Source organism: Malus domestica, chromosome 15 (assembly GCF_042453785.1).
Source record: "Malus domestica chromosome 15, GDT2T_hap1".
In the NCBI taxonomy this organism is placed as follows: domain Eukaryota; kingdom Viridiplantae; phylum Streptophyta; class Magnoliopsida; order Rosales; family Rosaceae; genus Malus; species Malus domestica.
In genome coordinates this window covers 21,312,599-21,334,109 of record NC_091675.1, presented here as the reverse complement: position 1 = coordinate 21,334,109, position 21,511 = coordinate 21,312,599, and the positions used below count along the sequence as shown (strand labels likewise).

The 21,511-nt window shown below is 39.3% G+C and overlaps 1 long non-coding RNA gene across 1 annotated transcript; it reads left to right on the top strand.

The window, feature by feature from the left end:
• The first annotated feature begins 15,023 nt into the window (after nt 1-15,023).
• Nucleotides 15,024-15,734, top strand: LOC139192400 (uncharacterized). The gene is made up of 2 exons (XR_011576543.1): nt 15,024-15,369; nt 15,494-15,734. It is a non-coding gene; the product is annotated as an uncharacterized lncRNA (long non-coding RNA).
• Nucleotides 15,735-21,511: the final 5,777 nt, after the last annotated feature.

Here is a 21,511-nt window from a genome sequence, read left to right as displayed (position 1 = left end):
TGGATCGTTGAAACTAGTTTCGTACAATGCGTATCCCATTAAAACAATAGACCCACTAACACTTGAGTTCATTTATACTTTCATTAAGTATAACATAAGATTTTGTGGTATCCACTTGTGTAAATGTTTTTAATTGACGATCGAATTAGTTCATTGTATTCATATAGGGTCAAGGAGTGTAGCCGTAAAAAATCATCAAAATCGGAGTTAAAACTACCGTTAAATCGTGATTTTTTGTTTATATCCGTCGAAAATGTTTGTCCTGTTACTTGATCTCTGAATATTTTTTTTTTTGCGATTTTTGGCGTATGCGATATTGGAGCATATACAAACAAGTTTGACGGTTGGATCGTTGAAATTAGTTTCGTACAATGCATATCCCATCGATTTCAATGGTATATATATTTATTAAGTGGATTTAATTTTATTTATTTTGTACGTAGAACACTTAAAAAATTTAATGGTATGTATATTTATTAAGTAGCTTTAAATTTATTATTGTAGATCGGGTCGGGTTTTTGTTAGAAAAATATATTATTGTGGGTTTTATTTTAAAAAAATTGAATTTGAAAGAAGTAAAAATTACATTTTCAGTATATTTAATAATAATTTTTTTTTAAAAAAATGCCTTGCGTGACGTCACAATATGATCGTTGCGCAAAATCACTTTGCGCGATGTCAAAATGTATACCTGCGTCGCGCCATGTAAAAAATAGGCGCTTTTTTTAAATTTTCGCAGCAAACCGTGCAATTGAAAAACTGTCTCTTCCCTCTCTCTCACTCGGTCTCTCTCTTCTTCCCGTAGCTTCCTCCTCATCCTTGCTCCCCATCGCTCATTTCAGCCGGTCCTCATCCTTCTCATCCTTCCCTCTCGCTCATCGCTTCTTTCCATCGCTCATCTCAGCCACTCCCGATTGCAAACCGTGCCATAGATTCATTTCAGAATCAGGTATCTATCTTTTCTTAATTCTTAATTTTCTTCTTTCTAAGGTCAGAATCAGGCTTTAATGCCTTAAGTTTAAGATTTTGGTATTGTAATTAGATTCAATTTGGAAAGTTAAATTAGAAATTGGGGGTTTTAGTGTTAAATCAAATTTTAGGGTTAGGATTCAATACTGGCGAAGTCCTTCAACGGTATTGGTGGATTCTTCACCCTCTGCAACCAGCCATAGATCTCACACTCTGTAACCAGCTAAGTTTTTGTAAGTTGATTGCAATTTTTTCTTCGTTCCCTTGTATTGGTAAGGTTCTTCTGTGTTGTCTTCAACATGTTGTTTTCATCTGCATCACTTAGTTATATGTGTCAGTGTTCTGTTCAACTTAATTTCTTGGGGTTGTGGTTGTGGATATATTGGAGAAAATTGTGTGTGAAATAAATTACTTGTTTCTGATATTAGGATGCATGGAAGGAAACAATTCCAATATTCTAATTTACACATTGAGATCTTATAATTTATTGTTTGAAGGTTGATGTAAAAAGTGTTTATTTTTTCAATGACTATTTATTTTTCGAATTGGAGGGTTCAGGTGAATTTAGTTTAGGATGATGAACAATAGCATAGCAGGATTGGGACTTTCGTTTTGATGGAGAAAACAGAGAAAGTGGGAAGGTGGTTTTGGTTGAGAGTTTTGATCATGGTTGGTTACATTGTGAACTTTGAGAGAAGATGTATGCTTTTGAGCATTGGAGGAAGTTACTATCAGTTTACAACTGTGATTAGTGTTAAACACTATTTTCTAGCAAATTTCATCTCCTAATGTCTGATTGGTTCTATCAATTTCAGTCCCTTGGATGAGAAAAAGTTATTTGTGAGAAGATGTATTGAGCAACGTAGTCTTGTTCTGATCGTAGCAATTTTTTTCTTCTTTCTTATGTTAATTTGTTACTGAGTTTGATATTTGAAATTCATCTGATTTGCATTACATACATGGTCTAGTTGCTCGAGGAGTTCATTATATACATTGGGCAGGATAGAGCCTACATCAGTGAGACCCTTTTCACCTTCATCTTCTTATCTTTTGTATTGGTAAGGTTCTTCTGTGTTGTCTTCGACATATTGTTTTCATCTGCATCACTTATCGGTAAGTGGTGATAATTTCCTTTTTGTCTACACCGTTTCATATTTTTAAATATTATTTGTTTTTTTTATTTGTTACTTTAATTGAATTGAGATCTGGACTCATGCTGGTATAAAACTATATTGTTGTTATTGTGGTTTAATCTTATCCAAAATTGTCCGATTTGGTTACATAAAAATCTTTTGAGCATGCAAAAGCACCCCTTTCTGATCTATAACCCATATAGCCTTTTTTTTTAAATATTGTTCTGGGCTTCCTAATACAGAAAGCACCCCTGATTGATTTTTATCTTGCGTGACATTTTTTAATTGATTCTTGAGTCTTGACATACATACACAAATTCCTTTGTTGTTAATATTTGACATGAGCACACTGGGTTTGGTTGTTGAGTTCATATTTTCTTAGATGTTTCATTCCCATCAATGAATTATAGTTTGTCATGTGTACTCTGGGTTTTGTTGGTTGAAATGTGCTTTAAAATCATAGTTATGACTTTGGTATCGAGCCTTGACCCACTTGCTGCTAGCTAAAATATTTGATTAACTAGAATGAAGTTACCATCTTATCATCTTATTTTCAAGTGCCTCTACTGTTGTAGTTGTACACTCAAAATTATGGTGATATTGGATGGCTAATTGGATCTGACGATAGTACTAAAGTATGAAATGGCTAATTGGAGATGATGATCATTCAAAGTCTAAAGGATCTTGTTTGATGTTTGCTACATACACCCATCAACAAGAAAGCACATAAGATAATGAGTACAAAATAGCTCATTACTGTATCCAGATTGGCAGATTCTAGGCAGAAATAGGATGGTCCATCTTGTTTGGGGTTTGTGGAGTGTTCTGAATAGATTTTAAACACTTGGGATTCTTTACAATATGAGTTTCTTTATTTGTGGATGGTCCATCTTAACTATTACTAGAGTAGTATTTTAGCCGAGTATATATTTTGCATAGTTTATTAACCCTCCAAATCAGGAAAGTAAAGGCAAGTAAAGGCCAAAAGGCGAGGATGCAAGTTTTCAGATCCTGAATGAGGTCCTGGATTAGAAGTTCGGTCATTGTCATGGCAATGTTGTTCGGTGTATGGGGAAGGCGTGGGTTCATGAGACGGGTGCCTCTTCTTCCAGATCGACCACATGAGAGGTCAATGCCTTGAAGGAGGACGTGACAACCCTAAAAGGTCAGCTTGCGGCCCAGGGCGAGAAGATGAGGGCTATTGTACGGGCCTTACAGATGTCCGGCCTCCAAATCCCGATGCCAACACCTGATCTTGCTCCACCTTTGACCTTCGAGCCACTTCACCCAACTGATACCAGTAGCTTGAAGACTACTTGTAGTTTTTTCTTTTTTGTTCGGACATCTTGTATGTACATTTTCATATATTTTATAATCAAATACTTTTTTCTTGGTTTATTAATTATTGTTTAGAATTTAATTACAATATTTATTAAAAATTAAATAATTTTTTTTTTGCCAAAAAAAAGGGTTTGTGCGACGTAGGTTAATTCTTCGTCGCGCAAACCCTTCTGTCATTGCCTTGGCGCGACGGTTGACGCGCGACGAAGGTTCGTTGCGCTAATTTTTGCGTGACGTTTTTTGGACTTTGCGCGACGAAGGATCTACGTCGCGCAAAGTGTTTTTCCTACTAGTGCAATGAGACAATGTTAGAAGATATCTCTCTCTTAATGTTAGGAGCATCTTTGGGGAAGATGTTTAAGCCATATATATTTGATTAGATTCATATTGATACATAAAAGACGACAATGAGACAAAATATTAGAATTATATCTCTATCGTGATGTTAGGAGCATCTCTGGGAAGATGCTTCATGCTTAAGCCATATATATTTGGTTAGATTCACAATGGTACGTAAAAGACTTTTACGGAAATGAGACAAAATGTTAGAAGATATCTCTCGCTTAATGTGGGCAGCATCTTTGGGGAAGATGCTTGAGCCATATATATTTGGTTAGATTCACATTAGTACGTAAAAGACGAGTGCATTAGGCCAGACGTTACAATTTATAGTATAATCTTAATGCAAACAAAAAAAATCAAACAGGCCACACCATATGCTTTATTAAAGAATATTCTAGTATTGGGTATCCGTCATACACATTAATTAGTACACCATGTTGAGTCATTAATTATAGAATTGGTTATTTAACAAAAAAAAAAAAAAAGCAAAACTAACAACAAAATTAATAAAAAAAATAACAAAAAAAATTATAGAAATGGATAATGACGTGGCCCAATTATTGAGAATTTTTTTTTCTGAGTAATACTCTAATTTAATCTAAGCTAGAAGCCTAGAAGAAATAATTCGAATTTGGATACCGAACGAAAAACATAATGCTCTGGCCAATGTATCCGCTCCGCTCAAATTATGCTCTAGATCTTAAAAATAGAGCCATCCAAATATAATGGACCAATGCAAAATTAAGTTTAAATGGATAAAAGAACAATTGAACTTTATAGGGGGGGAAAGTGAGGTCGCAGTAATGGTGGATATATTTGAGAAGAAGACGTCTATAATAAACAATGAGAATGAGGTGAAGAAATAATAGAATGAACCATTTATAAGAAGAATATAAGAAAATTAAAAAAAAAAAATTAGAATTGATTCCTAAACCAGTTTTTTGTTAATTTGCTTACATGGCTAGACAGATGGCAACATCACCCACCTTACCCAAACCCCCATTTAACCCAGTGGAGAATTTTTTTTAGACACCAAAATCCTTTATTTAATTTACTGTCATTGTTCTTTAGTTGTGAATAACTCCGCCGTGTAAGTTTATCTTACATTGCCGGTCCCAAGCCCGGATAAAGGAGGAGGGGGAGGGCGTCAGGTAGTCGACAGCCGGCACTCCATGATTACGTCGAATCCTTATGAAAATGAATCCAGAACGAAATCGCGCTAAAGCTAGGGCGTCACCCGTAAGTGGCGCGCTGTGTGGCCCGAGCACAGTGATAAGTGAGCAAGGGTCGCTGTATCTCCATCGGCACCCGGATGCAGTGTTAAATGAGCAAGGGAGCTATAGAAACTTCTTTTCGAACGACTCCACTCAAAGTTGTTTGGGAGCATATGCTCCTATCAACTTTACACGGGACACACAAAAGAAGTACTTTGATCCTATTAGACGGGGAAGGGTGAAGAAGCTAGGATAGAAGGGTAGAGTTCAAGAGAGCAAAATGCGTTTAGGAACGTGGAATATAGGAACCTTGACGGGAAAATCTATGGAAGTAGTAGAAGTTATGGTGAGGAGAAGGATAAATATTATGTGCCTACAAGAAACTAAGTGGGTTGGTCGTAAGGCAAATGATCTAGAAAACTCAGGGTTTAAACTATGGTATTCGGGCACAAATAGAACGAGAAATGGTGTTGGCATCATCGTGGACAAGACCTTGACACAAGATGTTGTAGATGTCAAGAGGGTAGGAGATAGAATCATGGCAATCAAGATTGTAATAGGACAAGAACTTATCAATGTGATTAGTGCGTACGCACCTCAAGTAGGGTTGGATACGAGTTCGAAGGAGAAATTTTGGGAAGACCTTGGAGACTTGGTGCAAGGAATTGCTCAGACGGAGAAGTTATTTATAGGAGGAGATTTAAATGGACACGTGGGCAGCGAGACAGGCAACTATGGAGGTTTTCATGGTGGCCATGGTTTTGGGGAGAGAAACGAGGATGGGGAAGCTATCTTGGATTTTGCAATGGCATATGATCTCTTCTTAGCCAACACCTTCTTTAAGAAGAAAGAAGAACATGTGATCACCTACAAGAGTGGGTCGTCAAAAACACAAATAGATTTTCTTCTAATGAGGAAAGGGGATCGTATAACTTGTAAGGATTGCAAAGTTATACCAGGAGAGAGCGTGGCTAATCAACATCGCTTGTTGGTGATGGATGTACATATCAAAAGAGTGAGAAAAAAGAACAAGACTTGGAAGTGCCCAAGGACTAGATGGTGGAATCTAAAAAAAGAAAAACAAGCCATTTTCAAAGAGAAAGTAATCACCCAGTGTGTGTGGGATAGAGAGGGGGAAGCTAACCAAATGTGGGATTCCATGGCTAGTTGTATCCGAAAAGTAGCAAAAGAGGTATTAGGAGAGTCCAAGGGCTTTGCCCCACACCAAAAGGAATCTTGGTGGTGGAATGAGGAGGTACAAACAAAGGTGAAGGCTAAGAAGGAATGTTGTAAAGCCTTATACAAGGATAAGACCGATGAAAATGGTGAAAGGTATAGAAAAGCGAAGCAAGAGGCGAAGAAAGCTGTGAGAGAAGCTAAGTTAGCGGCTTATGACGATATGTATAAGCGACTAGATACCAAAGAAGGAGAGTTGGATATCTATAAACTAGCTAGAGCAAGGGAAAAGAAGACAAGAGACCTAAATCAAGTGAGGTGCATCAAGGATGAGGATGGAAAGGTTCTTGCTACAGAGAACGCGGTTAAAGACAGATGGAAAGGTTATTTTCATAATCTTTTCAATGAAGGACATGAAATGAGTGCTTCTTTAGGGGAGTTGAGTAACTCAGAAGAGTGTAGAAACTACTCTTTTTATCGTAGAATCTGGAAGGAAGAAGTGGTTGTAGCTTTGAAGAAGATGAAGCATAGAAAAGCAGTAGGCCCAGACGATATACCAATCGAAATGTGGAAAGTTTTGGGAGAGACAGGTATAACATGGCTCACTAACCTTTTCAATAGGATTTTGAAAACGAAGAAGATGCCAAATGAGTGGCGAATGAGCACTTTGGTGCCTATCTACAAGAATAAGGGCGATGTACAAAATTGTATGAACTATAGGGGTATTAAGCTAATGAGTCATACAATGAAGCTCTGGGAGAGAGTCATTGAGCATAGATTGAGGCAAGATACACGGGTTTGGGACAACCAATTCGGGTTCATGCCAGGGCGCTCAACCATGGAGGCAATCTATCTCTTACGAAGATTGATGGAAAGATATAGAGATGGGAAAAAGGATTTACACATGGTCTTTATAGATTTGGAAAAAGCGTATGATAGGGTCCCAAGAGACATTCTTTGGAAGATTTTAGAGAAGAAAGGAGTACGAGTAGCATATATCCAAGCTATACAGGATATGTATGAAGGAGCAAAGACTGCCGTAAGAACTCATGAAGGACAAACCGAAAGCTTTCCCATAACTGTAGGATTACATCAAGGCTCATCCTTAAGTCCTTACCTTTTTGCGTTGGTAATGGATGAGTTAACAGGACATATTCAAGATGATATTCCTTGGTGTATGCTTTTCGCAGACGATATAGTGTTGATAGATGAAACTCAGGAAGGGGTAAATGCAAAGCTTAACCTTTGGAGAGAAGTGTTGGAATCTAAAGGTCTTCGCCTAAGCCGATCAAAGACAGAATATATGGAGTGCAAGTTCAGTGCAAATGGAGGCCAAAACGAGTTAGGGGTGAGGATCGGAGATCAAGAAATACCAAAGAGCGACCGTTTTCGTTACCTAGGATCTATCTTGCAAAAGAACGGAGAATTAGATGGAGATCTCAACCATAGAATACAAGATGGATGGATGAAGTGGAAGAGTGCATCCGGCGTGTTGTGTGACCGCCGTATGCCACTGAAGCTCAAGGGAAAATTTTATAGGACGGCAATAAGGCCGGCGATGCTATATGGCACAGAATGTTGGGCGGTGAAGCATCAACACGTACACAAAATGGGTGTAGCGGAGATGAGGATGCTTCGTTGGATGTGTGGGCACACGAGAAAGGATAAGATTAGGAATGAGGATATCCAGGGTAAAGTAGAAGTAGCCGAAATTGAAGGAAAGATGAGAGAAAATCGGTTACGGTGGTTTGGACATGTGCAAAGAAGGCCTACTGACGCTCCGATTAGAAGATGCGACTATGGGACAGAGGTTCAGGGCCGAAGGGGTAGAGGAAGACCTAGGAAAACTTTGGAAGAGACCCTAAGAAAAGACTTAGAGTACTTGGATCTAACGAAGGACATGACACAGGACAGAACACAATGGCATTCTAAGATTCATATAGCCGATCCCACTCAGTGACTTGGATTTTCCAAGTGTCCAACCGAGAAGTTTTCCTCACTCGGGAAATTAAGGGAACACTACCTCAACCTACATGCTCCACTCACAAAGCTTCAACATACAAGCTTCAACAAAAGAAAATTCAAATAACTTAGCGAAGAAAGCTTTGGTGTATTTAACACAATACGTTGAAATGAAGGAAAGCTTATTTATTGATATCCCCGATAAGTTACAAATATGTACATATACTTGAGTAAAAATAAACAAACAAGAGGGATCCTTCACAAAGGTTGCTTAGGAGAAGTCTCAGCAGTCGGTAGAGCCCCAGAAAGAGAAGGCACCGGAGGGGGATCATTCGGAGCCTCAGTACTGGACAGAACCCTAGAAGGATGAGGCATCAGAGGTTGATCATTTGGAGCTTCATTACGCGGTACAGCCCCAGAAGACGAAGGCAATAAATGCCTTTAGAACAAACCCACAAATCTCTGATGATCAAGTAAAACCTGACCATCAGATTCCTTCATCTGGTCAAGCTTCCTCTTCATGTTTGTAGCATACTCATGTGCGAGCCGGTGCAACTGTTTATTCTCATGCTTGAGCCCTCTAATCTCCTGTTTGAGACTCATCACTTTAGCCGCCAATGATTCAACTTGGCGGGTTCGAGCAAATAGGCGTTGGGCCATATTAGACACAGAACCTGCACACTGAACACTGAGAGCCAGAGAATCCTTAACAGCCAACTCATCAGACCGTTTGGAAAGTAGTCTGTTATCTTTGGGAGTGAGAAGGTTCCTGGCCACTACCGCAGCGGTCATATCATTCTTCATCACGGAATCCCCAACGGTAAGAGGACCAGTAGGGGAGACGAAGGATGGGCGCCATATGTTGTCTGAAGAAGGCGGGGCTGCCTCTTCAACAAGGTTCAAGTCAAAACGACGGTCGGAGGGGCCAGACATTTTCAAAGGTGTTGAAGAGAGAAGAGGTCGGACAAATCAAGATCTTAGAAGTGCAAGAATGGAGCTTCTACTGGTGGATATTCAAGTGTGCTTTGGAACTTAATGTCAGCCCCTATAAAAATCTGCACTCGACGAAGCTTCAGAAATCGAAGAGGCACCTGCTCAGAAATCGAAGAGGCGTTTGCTTTCTCAAAAGCTGGGCTGCTCAGAGACCACGAGGGTCGATCTCAGAAATCGAAGAGGCGTTTGCTTTCTCAAAAGCTGGGCTGCTCAAAGACCACGAAGGCCGATCTCAGAAATCGAAGAGGCTTGCTTTCTCAAAAGTTGGGCTGCTCAGAGACCACGAGGGCCGATCTCAGAAATCGAAGAGGCACCTACTTTTCCAGCCTTGTCAGCACCTGTCACACGCACACTCAACTTTGCGGAAATTATGGGCATTCTGTCGAAGATTTCTGGCGAAGTAGAAAGCACATGAATCATACTGTTCAATCACCCACTTCCCACACGCAACAGTAGCTTATGGGTACCACAGATAACTTTGCCAAAGTTCTCTGACAAAGTTGAGACACGTGAAGCTTGCAGCTCCCACTACATCGCTCTGACCAAGAAGGGTAAAAGAATAGCAAAGAAACAACACTAACAAAGTTTAGACACATAAATTTTGAAGGTCTAGCTACCATATTATTACCCACAAGGGTAAAGGGACAGTACCATTGCTGGATAATTGGAAAGTCCCGGTGTGTCAACCTCTGTGCTTCGTGGCAAGGTAGACTAGCAAACATGCCCAACCTTTACTCACATTCGAGAAAACACTCACAACAAGATTGCTTGCTCCAAAATCGAAGAGGCACCGCCCTCCGAATCTCGAGAGCCAGACTCCCAACATGATTACTTTCTCAAAAATCGAAGAGAGGGTAAAGGAACAGTACCACTGCTGGATAATTGGAAAGTCCCTGTGTGTCAACCTCTGTGCTTCGTGGCAAGGTAGACTAGCAAACATGCCCAACCTTTACTCACATTCGAGAAAACACTCCCAACAAGATTACTTGCTCGAAAATCGAAGAGGCACCGCCCTCCGAATCTCGAGAGCCAGACTCCCAACATGATTACTTTCTCAAAAATCGAAGAGAGGGTAAAGGAACAGTACCACTGCTGGATAATTGGAAAGTCCCTGTGTGTCAACCTCTGTGCTTCGTGGTAAGGTAGACCAGCAGGATTGCTTTCTCAAAAATCGAAGAGGCATCGTTCTCCGAATCTCGAGAGCCAGATCCCCGACAGGATTGCTTGTTCGAAAACCGAAAAGGCACCACTTTCCCAACTTCAAGAGCTGGATCTCCTTGGATAAAGCTTGTCTGTAATCTTCACACGCAACATCAGCTTTCCAGATACCACAGACCACTTTTTCAAAGTGCTCTGACAGAGTTAAAACATGTGAAGCTGGCAGCTCCCACTACCGTGCTATGACCAAGCAGGGTAAAGGAATAGCATTATTACTTGATGTTAGGGAGACTCCTATATATGTCGACCTCCATCCCCAACGAACAGGCAGACCTGCAAAAATGCTCAACCCTTCCTCTTATCTGAGAGGGCACTCCCAACGAAGCCTTTCGAAATATTCAGCTTTCTTTCCCCCCGATAATACCTCTGTAAACAAGCTATACTAGAGCAAGAATATCTCATATCATCAGGGTTAAAAGCAAGAGTATCCCATATCATGCTTTTTCCCTGTCTTTTCCTTTGGCCTTGTTCTTACCTGCAAGACAAGGAGAAAGAGAGCAATCAGTCAGCACTTGGAATCAAGCTTCCAGCCAGGAACTGACTGCCTGGAACCCCTTACCTGATTACTTACCTGGCATTGCTCTCGAGTACTCATCTTCAACATCTTATGCTTCCAGGGAAGATACCACATCTGCCTGAGGAACAGATAGGGCAAGTGAGAAGGATACAAGGAAGCATGTGGAGACAAGCGTAACAGCACACGTGCCGATACATCCACTACTCTGTCAAAAGCAAAAGTATCCCATATCAGCAGGGTCGAACGTACTCTAGATTTGATGGACTTGTTTTGACCTTCAAATTCTTCAGTCGGCCTTATACTCTGGAGGAAACTAGAAAACCCTCCAGCCCAATTCAAGAATAAGCCTGTGGAAAGTTACTTCTTCAAAAGCAAAAGTATCCCATATCATCTCTTCTCATTTTTCTTCTCTTTATCCTTCATGCTGCCTGCAAGATAGGGAGAATGTGAACAATCAGCCGGAGCTCTGATTGCTTACCTTGTCTGTCACCTCTTTCAGCAGATCCCCTAGCTCGGCGACTTGGGGGACTCCTACTACATGGTTTGTATCGCGCTTGACCAAGCCTGAAACTACAAGTAAGCTTCAAGTGAAATTGATACATTACCTTGTGCATCTCCACCAGTTACAGATACCACCCATGGATGGAGGAAGAGTACTTCCAGAGAAGATGCCACATCTACCTATGAGACAGATAAGGCAAGTCAAGACGATACCACACTCCGGTACTTAGAAGTTTCGTGGTTACGAGATCATTCTCCCACAATATTTCCTAATGTCATTTGTACTAAATCATTCACTTGTACTCACTAAAGGAGAGATTGAACCTATGTACTTGTGTAAACCCTTCACAATTAATGAGAACTCCTCTATTCCGTGGACGTAGCCAATCTGGGTGAACCACGTACATCTTGTGTTTGCTTTCCTATTTCTATCCATTTATATACTTATCCACACTAATGACCGGAGCAATCTAGCGAAGATCACAAAAAGTGACCGTTTTCGCTACCTAGGATCTATCTTGCAAGAGAACGGAGAATTAGATGGAGATCTCAACCATAGAATACAAGCTGGATGGATGAAGTGTAAGAGTGCATCCGGCGTGTTGTGTGACCGTCGTAGGCCACTGAAGCTCAAGGGAAAATTTTATAGGACGGCAATAAGGCCAGCGATGTTGTATGGCACAGAATGTTGGGCGGTGAAGCATCAACACGTACACAAATTGGGTGTAGCGGAGATGAGGATGCTTCGTGGAATGTATGGGCACACGAGAAAGGATAAGATTGGGAATGAGGATATCCGAGGTAAAGTAGGAGTAGCTAAAATTGAAGGAAATATGAGAGAAAATCGGTTCCGGTGGTTTGGACATGTGCAAAGAAGGCATACTGACGCTCCGGTTCGAAAATGTGACTACGGGACAGAGGTTCAAGGCCGAAGGGGTAGAGGAAGACCTAGGAAAACTTTGGAAGAGACCCTAAGAAAAGACTTGAGTACTTGGATCTAACGGAGGACATGACACAAAATCGAGCGCAATGGCGTTTTAGGATTCATATAGCTGACCCCACTTAGTGGGAAAAGGCTTTGTTGTTGTTGTTGTTGTTGTTGTTGTTGTTGTTCTTTAGTTGTGAATGTATCCATTTTGTAGTTGAAAAAATAAGAATGGTTTGATTCATTGCTAAATTGAGTGTACTTGGATCTGATTTTGCATGCACTCGACCCTTATATTCTAAGTTGTTGGATGAAAGAAATGTTAAAAATCATAATTTGTTTTTGGATAAAGGTTGAATCAATTACATAATCAAACTAGGTTCAAAGTCATAGTTGAAGACAGTAAGACTTGCCAGTGATAAAGTTTATGCCGAGAATAATTCCGAGTATATTCAAAGAATGCGCCGACGAATTGGATTATTATCATAATTTTACAACTCGGCAGACTTAGCCATAATGAAATTTATCCCTAGAAATATGAGGTTTTGAAACGCAAAGAGGACCTCAAACAACTCAGCGCTCTACGCGAAACCCTTCTCACACCCCTGAGAAAATACTAAATGTTTCACTAACCCTCTCATCAACACACCTCTAGTTTGGATTAACAACATTGTGTTGACAACTGACGACATATTCAGTTTAACTTAACACCACTAGAGCTGTAAAACCAATCAATCAAGAAGTATCTTCAATTTAGATTAACATCACTACTTCGAGTTTGGTTGGTTAACTATCCAAGTCTCAGTTGGCAAAGATTCTACGATTCTTTCGATGAAAGAGATCACTTCATCAACTTTCTAGCGAAGTGAGGTGTTCTATGGTTAGTTACTCACAAGTATACTTCAGAGTTCAGCATTCAGACGACCGAACGATATTCACAGTAAAGACGTTCATTTCCTTGTATCTTTTCCCTTATGTCCTAATTCTTTTTCAGTGCACCCATATTTTCACAAATATAGTTGAAGCAGCCAAACCCAATGCAAAACATTGAACTTTGTAGCTGGAGGCATAACCTTGTCTTTAGGTTCCAAAACGCTAGGCTAACAGTGTTCTTTAGTTGGTCGAAGTCGCTTAGTGAAGAAGTCAGCGACGCAATTCGTCACTGCATCACCGTATTTATTTCATTCACCTGACCAAGCTCAGTCAAGAATTGGTACGCTTGCATCAATAAAAAAGCGTAGTTAACTCAGTAGCTACTTAGCATACGTGCCACATAAGTTTTGCAATTTCTAGGGTCAACATAGTGTGATTGTTTATAGAATTGGATTGTGCTAAGGTAAATTTAGATTGAGATTTACCCAAAGTTACTCAAACCTTTGAACTTTGGAGCCTAATAGAATCATCTTGGCCCTATAACAAAAAGGAGAGAGAAAGAATTAAGAAAACTCAAATAAAAAGCACCAAGATTTCACAGAAGATGGATATGAATGGTTGGGAAAAGCCTTTTGAGTCAAGAATCTCACCAAATTAATTCAAATAGCATCGCATGTCTCTCTCTGTGTTTCCAAATATCAGTTTGAAAACTGAACATGTTTGTGTCAATGGTTGTGGAGAAAACTACTTGGAAAGTTAGTGTAGATGGTGTTGGTAGTTTGCAGAACATGGAGGCTGTTGAATCCCACGTTCGCGGAGCTTAGTGAACTCTCCATTTGGATGCTTTTATCTCTATTTCAGTTAAAGGTTTTTTTACCAGTTTGTCCTCATTTTTTCCTATTTTTGGATTTCAATTGTGAAGAAAACAAAAGGGCTTTCTTGGTATTTCTGAATGCTTCACAAACTGTTCTTCTCCCTTTATATATATAGAAGAATTTTTTTTTCTGTGAGATATTAAACGCTCTCACTCTCCTAAAATGGAGGAGTGGTGTTGGTTGGTTGGGTTAAATTCATTTTATCTCATTTTTTTTAAATTCATTATATCTCATTTTTCGTTTTTTTTCCTCTGAAAACTGATTTGCGTCGAACGTGGTTGAATATGTGTCTTCCACGTTTGTTCTTTTCAATTTTATCTCCTTTTTTTCTAATTTTTTTCTTTTGGGTTAAATTCATTTTACCTCCTGAGTGATCTGACCTCCCGGACCCTGCACCAAACTAAGGAAAATGGAGAGGAGGTTTGGCGTGAAAAAGCTTTAAAAAACGGAATAGAAGTTAGAGGACGTGGAGGGGACGAATGAGGGCGTTCTATAACCGTAAAACTCCATTGTGGATAATTATTAATTATCATCATTTTTTTGTTAATTAAAATAGTTAGTTTTAATTCTAAAGTAGAGATATATTTTTTTAATACAGATTTTTTTAGTTATGGTTTTTTTTCCGGGTTTGTCCTCATTTTCCTCATTTTCTGGATTTGGATTGTGAAGAAAACAAAGGGGCTTTCTTGGCATTTCTGAATGCTTCACCAAATTGGAGCTCTCCTTATATATATATAGATTAGAGGCGAATAAATTAGCCCCCAATTCAACTAATAATTATTTAAATTTAATTATTTTTTTCATTAGGGGCGGATGTTTGTACTTATTTATTTAAACTTTTTTTTTTCTATTTAAGGCGGATATGTTTAATTACAAATTAATGTTTACAAAAAATCAAAATACAGGATATTATTATTTAGTAGGAAAAAACATTAATTATGTAAACCCTAATTCCAATACAAACCCACCTCCCTCATTTTTCTCTTTTCCCTTCTTCAACTGCCACACAACTCATCATTTTTCCATTTTTCCTTCATTTTTCTTCCCCTCTCTTTCTCTTGTGCAGATCCCAATCCATCTTCTCTTTCTTTCATCCTTAGTAATCTTTTGTTGTCTATTTCTTCTTTGCTACTCCGAGAGGACCAAAAGAAAAGTTTGTCACAGAAAAGTTAAAACTCATTTTATTTGGTTTGACTTGAATTGTGTTGCAGGTACACTTGGCGAGATTTTGAATAATTTAGAGTGGAAGAGAATTTTATGAATAGATTGGAATAGAAATATCATTTGATTGATAGTGAGAAAGAATTCTCAAGAACTTTCAATTTTAGAGGTAATTGCCTTGTGTTAATCTTTGTTTATTTATTTTTATACGTTTAATTGATTGGAATTCAGGTTTGATTTTTCTTGTTTGTTCGTACAAATTACTTTACGTTTTCTTTTTTGTTTTTATTTAGACTCATGTGCTGCTGCAACATAAGAAGATGGACTTAGAGATCTGGTCTACAAAGCTTGAGATTGACGGAAAGGAGAAGATTGAAGGAAGAAAATGTTTTTTCTTGTAATTTTTTATTAAAATTATTCTATTGTTCTACGGTTTAGAAAGATGAAGTTGAATCATGTTGGGTTTGAATATTGTGAATGATTCAAAACCAATAAATGACGTTTGGGTGGATAATGTATTTATTATCTTGTGGATTTTTTTTTTATATAAATGAAAGTATTAGGAGCGAATGCATTTATCTACCCGTAATTATGTGTATTCATAAAACCTGCCAATGTGGCAACAAAAATAATAGGGGCGAATGTTTGACATTTTTTGTATCTAATAACAATAGCAACAACCTTTTTAGAGGCGAATCTACTTTCCGCCACTTCTTGTTATTAGGGGCGATTTTTCTATGCATTTGCCCATATTGGTGGTTTTTAGAGGTAAATATTTCTGCCTATATTAATTTGATTTCTTGTAGTTTCATTGTGGGCGAGTGAGGTTTTAGGTGTTATTATTTTGTATGTGCATTTTCATCAAAGAAAGAGATGACATAAATTTACATCCAAACATCTATTTTTGGTTTAAACTAACATTGGTAATGAATCTAATTGGTTCCAATGGTGCATGTTATAAACAAATGCACAATATTTTATTGTTTATTTATTTTTAGGAACAATGTAGCTTTTCAATGAGACAAAATGTTAGAAGATATCTCTCTTAATGTTAGGAGCATCTTTAGGGAAGATGTTTAATCCATCTTGTTTATATCATATTTAGGGCCTCGTATTTAGATCTCGTACAAATACTCGGGGACTTAAATGTAATTATGTGATAAGGGAAGGGGCAAATATGTAATAAATGAGGAGTCCTTATTCTATAAAAGGATCCCTCACCCTCACAATTAGAGGAGGCCATTTTTGAGACCAATTCCTAAGGCTCCTCACCCCGTCTCAAAGCTCTCACTCTCAACGCTCTCTCTCCCTCAGATAAATACATAATCAATGTGGACGTAGCCCAAACCTTGGGGTGAACCACGATACATCTTGTGTTATTTACATTTCATGTAGATTCACGGTCGGATTTACGTTGTTCCAAGACCATCCGGTTTTGTGCATTAACATTTGGCGCCGTCTGTGGGAATCAACACGAAAAACTATGTCGGTTCTCTTTCATTTTTTCACCTCTACCATGAATATACAAAATCTGCAAAATCTGCAAAAAAAAACCCAAGAGATCAAAACCTCAGTGCCCGTCCTTTGTTCCGCCACCACATCAAGATAACTCCCAAAACTCCACCATCACTCTACTCTCTAGAGAGAGAAACAATACACACAGAGCAGAAAGAGATGGGAGTGTGCAAAAGTGCTTGTTGGCCTGACGTGAGTAATTGACATGAGTAATTGACATGACTCTCTGACTCTCTCATGTTCCTCATCTCTCTTCTGTTCTTGGGCGTCCACACCGACGAAGGCCTCTCTCTTTCTCTCTCTATCTAAAAATGTTGGTGGTAGTGATGCTAACTAAAATAATATTGTGTGGTGGAACTGGACTGTGTTTAGTCGGTGCCAGATTGTTTAAAGCTGGTGATGGTGCAATTTTCGGTGTCTTGAATTTTTGTTCTCTGTATTCTCCATGTCTTTTCTTTATCCGTGGCATGACAATGATTAAAGTTGGAGCCTCCAGTGCTTCAATGTACACATGGTGCCAGCGATTCACAAACATAATAATATTGTTGGTGTATTCAACTCCAACTTGAACTGTTTCTCCGTTGCTGCCATCACACTGCTTGTACTATTTCATTCCCTCCATCCTTTCTCTTTCATCTGATCCTTTTCTCTCCCCCTTCGCTGCTGCTGATACTGCTTCACTGCCTTGGTTTTCTTCTCCCGGCACAAAGTTTGATCTTTAGAAATTAACTGAGCTGAGAGACCACACCACCTACCACCACATTTCATTTCTTTGGTTTTCGTAGCTTTGACTTGAAGGTTGACTCCCTGATCTGGAGGAGGAACAACAGTGAACAGTTGTAACGCGAGCAGTGGCTCGGAGTTCGAGGACAGGAAGCCAGATAATCTGAGGTGCCCGCCCCCACCAACTTCGATGATCCTCAATGGTCACATGAACGAGAATCTGCACACAGACTCGAGCGGTACATCTCCAGACCTCAAATCCTTCATCGACTCACCCGCCTCATACACCACAGATTCATCACCCCGGTCCCACTCCACTACGTCAGCAACCACGGTGCCCGTCTTGTTGATGGGTCCGCTGGGTTGATGGGTCCCTTTCGCAACCGTTGGATCAACTTGATCTGACGATCCATTTCCTACTTGTTGAAAAATTTGTACAGATCCCAACCCTCGCCACTGCCTCGAAGCTGGCCAGTTTTTGGGTCTTATTCTTGATCAAATGATGAGGAGAGAGAAGCTCAAGGCCTCAAGAATTCAGGGGGAAGCACGTGGACATGCTGATGATGTTTTTGTCGCTTAAGGATGATGCATGCTGTTGCTGTTTCTGGGTCCAACACCTCTACTGCATACACTTTCAGGTCATGCATCCATTTTTCTCCTATCTGTTCATATTTTCTGAGTGATCAGACAAAGAGATATGGGACATCACTCAAAACGCTCAAAATCTGGAGAAAAGCAAAGACAGAGGTGAAAAGCAAAAGTGAAAAGGAAAAGGAAAAGAGAAAAGAAGAAAAGCAAAAATTTTCCTATGATTACGATTCATTTTGTCTGCCAGTGAAGAGACAGAGAGAGTGGTGGAAAAACAAAAGCAAAACAGAAAAACCAAAGAAAAGGCAAAGCAGAAAACAAAAGCAAAAGCAAGGAATAAACACCCTACCAGAATGATGTAATTTATTTTTATTATCTTTCGGAGACATCTGTATAAACCCCATCAAAGGGTAATATGTATAAACCTCATCAAAGGGTAATAAAAAAAAACGGCAAAGCCCAAAATAAATGGGCTGCAATGTCATGTGGAGAGCAAAGGCCCATAAACCCAAAATTATTCGGCAATCTGCCGTTATTACCACCAACCAGGTGATCAAAAGTACGTCTAGTACTTTAAAATTATTCGGCAACCCGCCGCTATTACCACCAACCAGGTGATCAAAAGTACGCCCAGTACTCCAAAATTATTCGGCAACCTGCCGTTATTACCACCAACTAGGTGATGAAATGTACAACCCGTACTCTAATATCATTTAGCAACTAGCCATTCATGCCACCAACCAGGTGATGAAATGTACAACCCATACTCTCCTTCATGCTACCAACCAGGTGATCAAAAGTACGCTCAGTACTCCAAATTATACATGAGCATGACTCATGTCATTCATACATAAACATTCATGAGCATCACTCATGACAATCATACATAAACATTCATGACCATCATTCATGTCAACATTTATGAGCATCACTCATGTTAACATTCATGAGCATCACTCATGACAACATCCCATGAGCATCATTCATGTCAATCAACATTAATATTCATGAGCATCACTCATGTCAATCAGCTTCAAAAGCTTCATTTACAGAGCTCTAGCTTCAAAAGCGTCATTTACAGAGCTCTAGCTTCAAAGCTTCACTTGCAAAGCTTCACCTACAAAGCTTCAGTGCAGGGTATACAAATACCGCCTCCGAACAACCGCCACTTCGGCCCATACATAGATTCAATTTGAAGTCTCAAGCCAACAGACTCTATTGACCGAAGACTTGGGGGACTACATTATGTATCATATATTGGGCTTCAATTGGGCCTCATGAAAAATACTTGGGGGACTTAGCCCATTATTTATGTATTAAGGAGCGAGCCCTTATTCTATAAAAGGGACTCCCTTATTTTCATTAGAAAGCACCCATTATTTATGTACTGAGGAGCGAGCCCTTATTTTATAAAAGGGACTCCTTCACCTTCATTAGAGAGTAACGCTGCCAGCTGAGCAACCGCCTCGCCGCGGGCATCACTCCTAGCCCATCACTTATGTACTGAGGAACGAGCCCTTATTTTATAAAAGGGACTCCCTCACCTCCATTAAAGAGCAACGCCGCCAGCTGAGCAACCGCCTCACCACGAGCATCACTCCTAACCCATCACTTATGTATTGAGGAGCGATCCCTTATTCTATAAAAGGGACTCCCTCACCATCATTAGAGAGCATCGCCGCCTACTGAGCAACCGACTCGCTACAAGCATTACTCCTAACCCATCACTTATGTATTGAGGAGCGAACCCTTATTCTATAAAAGGGACTCCCTCACCACCATTAGAGAATATCGCCGCCTACTGAGCAACCGCCTCACCGCGAGCATTAACTCTAGCCCATCATTTATGTATTGAGGAGCGAGCCCTTATTCTATAAAAGGGACTCCCTCACCTTCAATGCCACAAGCCGAGCTAACCAAGGCAACATAAGTCACAAGCCGAGCAGCCTCGCAACATGTGCTACTTCTAGTTGAGCATCATTTCAGATTGAGCACCGCCTCATATCAAACATCAGTTCAAGACAACATCTAGTTACTTCAGCCCACACATGGACTGAATTTCAAGTCTCCAGCCAAAAGACTCTCTTGACTGAAGACTTGGGGGACTACTATTTATATCATATTTAGGGCCTCATATTTAGATCTCGTACAAATACTCGGGGGACTTAAATGTAATTATGTGATAAAGGAAGGGGCAAATATATAATAAGTGAGGAGTCCTTATTCTATAAAAGGACCCCTCACCCTTACAATTAGAGGAGGTCATTTCTGAGACCAATTCCTAAGGCTCCTCACCCCCTCTCAAAGCTCTCACTCTCAACGCTCTCTTTTCCTCAGATAAATACATAATCAGTGTGGACGTAACACAAACCTTGAGGTGAACCATGATACATCTTGTGTTATTTACATTTCATGCAGATTCACGGTCGGATTTACGTTGTTCCAAGATCATCCGGTTTTGTGCATCAACACATCTATATTTGGTTAGATTCACGTTGGCACGTAAAGGACAACATTGAAACAAAATATTAGAATTATATCTCTATCGTAATGTTAGGAACTTAGGAGCATCTTTTGGGAAGATGCTTAAGCCATATATATTTGGCTAGGACAAAATGTTAGAAGATATCTCCCTCTTAATGTGGGCAGCATCTTTGGGGAAGATGCTTGAGCGATATATATTTGGTTAGATTCACATTAGTACGTAAAAGACAAGTACATTATGCCAGACATTACAATTTATAGTATAATCTTATTGCAAACAAAAAAAATGCCAACAAGACACACCATATGCTTTATTAAGGAATATTCTAGTATTGAGTATCTGTCATACACATTAATTAGTACACCATGTTGGGTCATTAGTTATAGAATTGGTTATTTAACCAATATACATAGAATTGGATAGTGAGGTGCCCCAATTATTGAGATTTTTTTTTTCCTGAATAATTCTCTAATTTAATTTAAAACTAGAAGCCTAGAAGAAATAGTTCAAATTTAGATACAAAACAAAAAACATAATGCTCTGGCTAACGTATCCACTCTTATCAAATTATGCTCGAGATCTTAAAAATAGAGCCATCCAAATATAACGGACTGATGCAAATTAAGTTTAAATGAGGTCGCAGTAATGGTGGATATATTTGAGAAGAAGACGTATAAAATAAACAATGAGAATGAGGTGAAGAAATAATAGAATGAACCACTAAAACGATGATAACGCAACGCTGTTTTTTTTAATAAATAAAAAAATAAAAAAATAAAAAATAAACAACAACAACAACAACAAAGGTATAAGAAAAAGAAGTCAGCAACGCGATTCGTCACTGCGCATCACCATATTTATTTTATTCACCCGACCGAGCTCGGTCAAGAATTGGCACACCCACATCAACATAAACGCGTAGTTAGCTCAGTAGCTACTCGGCATGTGTGCCACGTAGGTTTTGCAATTTCTAGGGTCAACAGAGTGTGATTATTTATAG